At 37.0% G+C, this 8,524-nt stretch overlaps 1 pseudogene; it reads right to left on the minus strand.

Annotated features, from left to right (window-relative positions):
* Positions 1 to 359: 359 nt before the first annotated feature.
* LOC110320190 lies at positions 360 to 629 on the minus strand (annotated as a pseudogene).
* Positions 630 to 8,524: the final 7,895 nt, after the last annotated feature.

Below are 8,524 nucleotides of genomic sequence, written 5' to 3' on the forward strand. Positions count from 1 at the left end.
TCTCTCTCTCTCTCTCTCTCTCTCTCTCTCTCTCTCTCGGCTTTTAAAGGAAATGGTTTAATTCAAAGTGGTATCAGAGTACAATGAAGATGGAACAGTAGGCTCTAGTGGGATTCCAGACTGGGTTCACTTTAAGTTCACAGCTTAGTTAGGAATTGCTGAACACTAGAGACAACGAGCCATTGCATTATTTACTTTATTCACTTTTTTTTTTTTACAAAAGTTTATTAAAATGTACAACAGGCCCCAGAATAACACTTCATTCTATTTATTAGGTGGCAAAGATGTTATGACAGGCAATCCAGATGTTTGACAGGTTACAGGATAACACTTCATTCTAGCTGTAGGTGGCAAAGATGTTATGGCAGGGAATACAGATGTTTAAATAGGAATGGAAGAGGACCGTAACTATCACCCCAGATGTGATGAACAGCATACCTTTTGCCAGATTTCTTAATTCCACCTGTAGCAAGCGGGCCTTTCCCCGTGGCCTTGGATTTCAGCTCTTTGAGTTTCTTCTGCTCCTCCTTTTCTTTCTGCTTGAAAGCCTTATCTTCCTCGTCTATCTCCTTGGCCTGCTTCTTGGGCTGTTTTAGGGGCTTCTTTTTGCCACCTTCTCTGCCTAACATGGTGCCTCCAGCCCCTTCACCAGACCCTGATACTCTCAGCATGCCTTCTTAATGAAAGCCCTAGAATAAGTTGGAATGTAGGAAACATATCACAACATAATAAAGGTAATGTATGACAAACCCATGGCCAATATCATCCTAAATGAATAAAACCATTAATAATGCCCATTAAAATCAGGAGTGGGAGAGGACTGCCCACTATCCCTAATGCTCATCCATAATGTGATTGAAACATTAGCCGGAGCAATAAGGCAAGAGAAGGAACGCAAATGGGAAAATATTAAGTCAAATTATTTTCAAATGAAGATTATATTATCTTATACCCAGTGTTCCCAAAATTTGACTAGTAAATTGTAGAAATTATCAATAATTTCAGCAAAGTGTTATGATACATAACTTACAAAATTTCCCAGTCTTAATACATATGAGTAACAAGCATGCTGAGAAAGAGATCATGGACACACTCCTCTACCCAGTTTTTCAAATAAAATAAAATATTTGGAATATATAACAAAAGAGGTAAAAACCTCTACAGTGAAAACTTTAAATATGTGAAGAAAGAGATTAAGAAACTTACTAGAATTTGCAGACCTTCCAAGCTTGGTAGAATTAACATTGTGAAAAAACAAGGCCAAAACAATTTACTGATTCAATGAGATCACAGTGAAGATCCTTATTTCATTCTTCACATAAATAGAAAGAAAATACTCAATTTAATATGGAACAACAAAAGACCCAGAATAGCCAATTAGTCTTAGATAAGTGTTTGTTTCTATTCATTCTGCTCATTTTAAGTGCTAAGCTAAGACACCAACTTTTATGCATCTGTTTCTATTGAGTTGATTTTGTTTGATATTAAATGGCTTCTCCATCTTGTTTCTTGGGACCACTTGCTTGGAAAATTGTTTTCCAACCTTTTACTCTGTCTTTGTCACTGAGGTGTGTTTCCTCTGTGCAGCAAAGTTCTGGGTCCTGTTTACTTATCCAGTATATATTTTTTTATTAGGAGTTGAGTCCATTCATGTTAAGCAATATTAAGGAAAAGTGATTGTTACTTCTTGTCTTTTTTGTTGTTAGAGCTGGAATTATGTTTGTCTGACTATCTTCTCTTGGGTTTGTTGAAAGATTACTATCTTGGTTTTTCTAGGGCATAGCTTCCCTCCTTGTGTTGGTGCTTTCCACCTAAGATCGTTTGTAGGGCTGGATTTGAGGGAAGATATTTTGTAAATTTGATTTTGTCATGGAATATCTTGGTTTCTCCATCTATGGTAATTGAGAGTTTTGGTGGGTATTGTAGCCTGGGCTGGCATCTCATGGTCTGTATGAGATCTGCCCAGGATCTTCTAGATTTCATAGTCTCTGGTGAGAAGTCTGGTGCAATTCTGATTGGTCTGTCTTTGTATGTTACTTGACCTTTTCCCTTACTGATTTTAATATTTTTTCTTTGTTTTGTGCATTTGGTGTTCTGATTATTATGTAACGACAAGAATTTCTTTTCTGGTCCAGTATATTTGGAGTTCTGTAAGCTTTTTGTATGTTCATGGACATCTCTTTCTTTAGGTTACAGGAGTTTTCTTCTATAATTTTGTTGAAGATATTTATTGGCCCTTTAAGTTGGGAATCTTCACTCTCTTCTATACCTATTATCCTTAGGATTGGTCTTCTCATTGTGTCCTGGATTTCCTGGATGTTTTGGGTTAGGGGCTTTTTGCCTTTTGCATTTTCTTTGACTTTTGTGTCAATGTTTTCTATGGTATCTTCTGCACCTGAGATTTTCTCTTCCATCTCTTCCATGACTTCTGATCTCTTTCTTAGGTTTTCTAACTCCAGGGATGTCTCACTTTGCGATTTCTTTATTGTTTCTATTTCCATTTTGAGATCCTGAGTGGTTTTGCTTATCTCCTTTGCCTGTTTGATTGCATTTTCCTGTAATTCTTTAAGGAATTTTTGTGTTTCCTCTTTAAGGGCTTCTACCTATTTACCTGTGCTCTCCTGTATTTCTTTAAGAAAGTTTTTTATGTCTTTCTCAAAATCCTCTATCACCATCATGAGAAGTGATTTTTAGATCTGAATCTTGCTTTTCCTGTGTGATGGTCTATCCAGGAATTTCTATGGTGGGAGAAGTGGGTTCTAATGATGCCAAGTTACCTTGGTTTCTATTGCTTATGTCCTGATGCTTGCCTCCCACCATCTGCTTATTGCTGGTGCTACCTGCCCTCACTATATCTACCTGGAGCCTGCCCTTCCTGTGATCCTGGTTGTATCAGAACTCCTCAGAGTCCAACTGTCTCTATTATCATATTATTCTGGGATCCTGTGATCCTGAGATCCTGGGTGTGTTAGAGCACCTCAGGACTCCAGCCCAGACCAGAAGGAACTCGTGCCACTGGTCCAGTGGGGTTCCTGAGTCCCTGGATCCCACTGGACCCAGTTACTCCCAGTGGTGTTGGGAAAGATGTTATGTCCTCGTCACCTCTGATACTATGATCCTAGTCATGTTAGAGTGTCTAGAAGTGGAGCTTCCTCCGAGTATTGTGTGACTGGCTTCAGAGTTTGTGCCCCTACAAGGTGTGTTTCACACATAGAATTTTACTTGGCTGGGAGGAAAGATATCTTCATGTTTGTAGGAAAATGGCATAACTAGAAATTATGTTTAGTAAAATAAATTCACTTCAAAATCATATACTTTCTCTCATATACAGAAAGTGGAGTTCTCTCTCTCTCTCTCTCTCTCTCTCTCTCTCTCTCTCTCTTTCTATCTGTCTCTATTTTTCTTTCTCTCCCCACTGTGTGTGTGTGTGTGTGTGTGTGTGTGTGTGTGTGTGTGTGTGAAGGCAGAAAGTAGATATTGAGAAGGAGTCAGGAGGGAAGAAATAGAAAGAGAGGACAATGAGCTCATGTGACCTGAAGGACAATTTGGAGGGGAGAAGAGGAGAGAGAGAGAGAGAGAGAGAATACAGAGGACATAATGGAGCACAAGTGAGAGCCAAGTATTAGTAGCACATATATATGATATGAAAATGCTATAATGAAACCAATTATAGTTTATGAGATTATGAAAAGTAATGCCAAGCACTACAGGGGGAAGTGAAATGTTTCCAAAGGAAACACTGAATATTGTGAAACATAATTATTAGCCAACTTGATAGGATCAGTCTATATTATCTTTAACCACAAGAAAATAAAATTAAGATTAAAAGGTGAATAAGAGAAGTAAACATTAGGAAGTTGCAAAGGGTTAGTGGATGGAGAAAACAAGATATTCCATGACAAAACAAAATTTAAACAATACCTATTTACAAATCAACCCCTAAAGAAAATTTGAGGGATAAATCTCCAACTCAAGGAGATTAACAGCACTCAAGGAAAGAAGGGAAACGGAACTTCACACCTGAAAAAACAGAAGAAGAGAAACACACCCACTTGCACACACACTAGCACATACCCACACACACACACTGTACCTCCACTAACATCAACATAACAGGAATTAACAATAATTGGTGATTAGTACCTCTTAATACCAATTTACTCAATTCCTTAATAAAATGACACAGACTACCAAAATGGATTCAAAAAACAGCATCCATTATTCTACTGCAAACAAGAAACACATCTGAACATCAAAGATAGACATTATCTCAGAATAAAGGGCTAAAAAAAAATCTTTCCTAGCAAACAGACACAAGAAGCAAGCTGGAATAGCCATTGTAATACTTAATAAATTAGACTTCCAACCAAAATTAGTCAGGCAAGATGGAGAATCCTTCATACCAATCAAGGGATAAATCCACCAGGATGATGTCTCAATTCTGAATATCTATGCCCTAAGTGCAAGGACAATCATATTTGTAAAAGAAATTTTACTAAAGCTTTAATAACATATTGAACCTTACAGTGGGATATGAAAACACCCCACTCTCACCAATGTTCAGGTCATCCAGAGAGAGCTAGAGAACAATAGAACTAATAGATGTTGTGGACATAACAGATATCTACAGAACGTTTCACACAAACACAAAAGAATATACCTTCTTCTAAGCACCTCACAGATCCTTCTCAAAGACTGACCATGTACTCACCACAAAGCAAATTTCAACAGATACAAGAAAACTGAAATAACCCCCTTATCTTATCAGATCATCATGGATTAAACCTGGACTTTAAAACAAAAGCAATATAAAGCCTACAAACTCATGGAACTGAACAATTCTTAGTCATCGAAGAAGTAAAAATTGAAACAATTCTAAATATTCCATTTATACCCATCAGAATGGCTAAAATAAAAAAAAAACTCAAGTGATATCTCATGTTGTCTAGGATGTGTAGCAAGGATATCATTCCTCCATTGCGGATGGGACTGCAAACTTGTACAACCACTTTAAAAATCAATATGGAAGTTTCTCAGAAAATTGGCAATAGATCTCATCAAGACCCACCTATACCACTGTTGGGAATATACCCAAAAGAACCTTCACCATACCATAAGAACACGTGCTCAACTATGTCCATAGCAGCTTTATTCATAACAGGCAGAAAAATGGAAAAAGTCTAGGTGTCTCTCAACTAAAGAATGAATTTTAAAATGTACATTTACACAATAACAATTGCCAGCTATTAAAAACAATAACATCATGAAATTTGCAGGCAAATATGGAACTAGAAAAGATATTTCTAAGCAAAGTAATGCAGACCCAGAAAGATAAACATGATATGTACTTACTCATATGTGAATATTAACCATTAAGTACAGGACACACATACTACTATCCACAGACCCAGAGTAGCTAAATAACAAGGGGATCCCAAGAGTAGATGCTTGAATCACACTGAGAGGGGAAATAGATGAGACCCCCAGGGGTGGGTAGACTGGGTTGGGAAGGGGTGGGGATGGAAACAGGACAGATGGACTGGGGAAATACAAAGGAAAAGAGAACTTGGAGAAACAACTGGATTAGATGTAGGGGTTGGGCATCTTTGGAATGAGCTAGAAACCTAGGACAATGGAAACTCTGAAGAATCTATGAGGGTGACAGTAGCAAAGACTCCTAACAATGGGGAATATGGATCCTGCCTGGCCATCTCGGTAACCAGGCAAGCCTTCCAAAAGTGGACTGGGACATCAACTGAACCACAAATCTTAGACCCACAATTTGTCCTGCCTACAGGACGTGCTGGGGTAAAAGACAGAGCAGAATTTGAGGAAATAGTGACCCAACTTGAGACCCATGCCCTAAAGTGGGCCCAACCCTGAGAGTTAATGATATTCTGCTATACTTGAAGAGAGGCACCTAGCATAACTGTCCTCAGAGAGGCTTCAACAAGCAGCTGATAGAAACAGATGCAGAGACCCACAGCCAATCATCAGGCGAAGCTTGGTGACTCTTGTGGAAGACAAGGATGGAGGGTTGAAGGAGCTAGAGGGATCAAGGACACTATAAGAAAATGTACACAGCCAAATGCAGATGGGAATGGATTTAGAATGGGTTAGTTGAGAGAAACTGGAAGTAGAATGAGGTAAAATCCAGATATAGTATGTGAGAAAAATATCTTATTTTAATTGAAAAGGAAAAAATGTAACCAATGTCTTTTAAGATTTGTAATGTTTATTTTATGCTTTTTTAAAGTAAATGATTATAGTTTTCTATTCTTCCACATGTTTAAATTTTTTTCTTTATCTTTTATATATTTTTATGCTTTTATTTCCTACATTCTACACATCAAGGGCTGTATTTTCTCACAATTTATGTTTGATTAACAGAATCTTTTAAGTTACTTGTTCTCTTCTTTTTCTCAATTTATTGAAACTGCCATTGCATTGACATATTGATTTTGTTATGTAGTAATCATGTGGACGCATATAAATTGTAATGTCTGAATCTGTGTGGTCTCATGTTTGTGACATAGATACCACCTAATGAGTTCAACATAATGTCACTCCTCTTCAAAATGCTATCAAAATGAATACCAAGGTTTTCCTCCGATCATGGAAAGGACAAGACCTCAGCACAATTGCAAAGCCAATGCTCATAACCAGTAGCTTTGGTTTTGTTCTTAATGTAACAGAAAATTTTCTAAGTATTACTTGACTGTGAGATTTATTTTCTTGGTGAAGTCCTAGGCTTTCTCTTATACCTTGCTGCTTTCAAAACTGTCTTCATATTTCATTTTTAAAGAAAGAGTCAAACATTTATGAGAAGGACTTCACGGTATTGTTTGAAAATGTTTTGAAATATATATGCAGTATCATCCTTAATCATAAAAACCAATGTTGTTCATTAACATAATCATTTAATGTACAGCTCTATGTTCTCATGCATGTGCTAGAAGTCTTCTAACCTAAAGAAGAAATTGTTTGTTTTAAAAAGTTATTATTAGCATGTGTAGCAAATACTCCAAATACATTTCATGACAATAGTAGTAAACTGCATATTGTATAAACTAAGAAGCACACTGGAACTTAATAGCTCAACTATTTGTAGTTTCAATCACGGGGCAAGCAAATCTTAAATGTGGCCAATGAAGTCTTCAGCAAAAAATGTTAGTTTTTATACCAGTCATTTATTTCTGTGAATGTTTCAATAAGTGCTGAGAGCTTAATTTCAAATTCTATTTTTAAAATTATGTCAAAATTCTAGATACTGTAAGCAGCCACTAGGTTAACAAAATGAGAATGGATATGGCTGACTGCTCATTTTATTCTGCCTGTGGATCCCTGCCCCCAACTTTCAGTCTGCAAGGTTTATTTTGCTTCAGTCAACATAGCGGTACTCAGAGTTTTTTTTTTTTTTTTTTTTTTTTTTTATTAGTGGTTTTGCAAAAATGACTGCAGGCCATTCTATTCAAAAGGAATAACAGATCCCTCAGGCTTTTTAGAAGAGGCTTTGTCTGCCTTGGCTTTCTCAAACACTGTTGTCAGCTTGAAAATAAATAAATAGATAAGATGCTTCAGCTGGACCAATTGTGGTGATGGACACTGGGCCTTCTCTGGGGAAGTATGGCCATGGGCCAGCTGCACTGAGGATGGATTGAGTCTGGCCTTTATCTCACCTGCAGTGCTTGTTACCTGCAGGCATCAAGAGTCGATGATTATTTTCACTGCCCCTCTCTGCTGCTCCCGAAACCTGCACATTTCACCAGCTGATATACACTCAGAAGAGGCATTCTGCCTGGGGCTGGATTAACTTTCTTTTTTCCTGCATCTCTCTAAAGAGGATGTCAAATTGGTCAAGGCTTCTTCACCTGTACTTCTATGCAGTCAATCTTCTGAAATGAAATTGCTTACTCCTTTCTAGGGAAAGGAGTTTTCACTTCAAATGATTAATGCACACACTGTTAATCTTCATTGCTAACTAAAACTAAAACTACTTCACTGATGCTTCTTCAACATAAGTTTTTAGCAATTTTGGGGTCAAATAACAGTTATTAAATTTGTATATGTATCTTCTTATATCAGTGATTATAATGTTTATAAATGTGTGAAGGTAAAATATTTGAGAAAAGAAATATTATTTTGTTTAGTAAAAAGAAGCAAAAGAATCAAAGCATCTTTACCTGGTCACGGCAATGTCTGTGACCACTCACTGGCTGATTAGTATGCTTGTAGTCTTGAGATTCCCTGTCTTAAATGTCAATCAGCTTCTTATCCAAAATTGGAAAAAAGGAAGCAAAGCAAAACTATTGGTCAATTTAATTCAAGTGCAACCCATTCCAAACTGCAGTTCCGACTTATTCTTTTACTGAATGCTTAGTATTCGTATGGACTATTGGATCATTAGTTCATTCCAGGCTTGAACTTGATCTAAGACTTAAAGCCTTGATCTTTTGTTTCATGAATATTTAATTGGACTGATCTCCTTTCCTGTTACAGTGTGAGTGAGAGTAGGACATTCTTT

Source organism: Mus pahari, chromosome 4 (genome assembly GCF_900095145.1).
Source record: "Mus pahari chromosome 4, PAHARI_EIJ_v1.1, whole genome shotgun sequence".
NCBI classification, from domain to species: domain Eukaryota; kingdom Metazoa; phylum Chordata; class Mammalia; order Rodentia; family Muridae; genus Mus; species Mus pahari.